We start from the raw sequence: 227 nt of genomic DNA on the forward strand, positions 1-227 counted from the left end.
CTCAAAACCTCCACCAGGCTGTGCCCAGTGGCAGGAGCGCCCCACCCACCCACCATGTCCCTGAATGAGCAGATCTTCCTATACCGAGTCTGCTGCTGTGCTGAGCTGCACCCACCCAGCAGCTGGATGCGCGCACACCCAACTATCCCTCCCCCAGCCCAGGACCTACCTAAAGATGCTCTAGGATCAACTGGTTGATCGTGAGACCCAGGTTGGTGACCACTAGT

The sequence above is a fragment of the Gavialis gangeticus genome, unplaced genomic scaffold, assembly GCF_001723915.1.
Source record: "Gavialis gangeticus isolate Ggan-Ray unplaced genomic scaffold, GavGan_comp1, whole genome shotgun sequence".
NCBI classification, from domain to species: domain Eukaryota; kingdom Metazoa; phylum Chordata; order Crocodylia; family Gavialidae; genus Gavialis; species Gavialis gangeticus.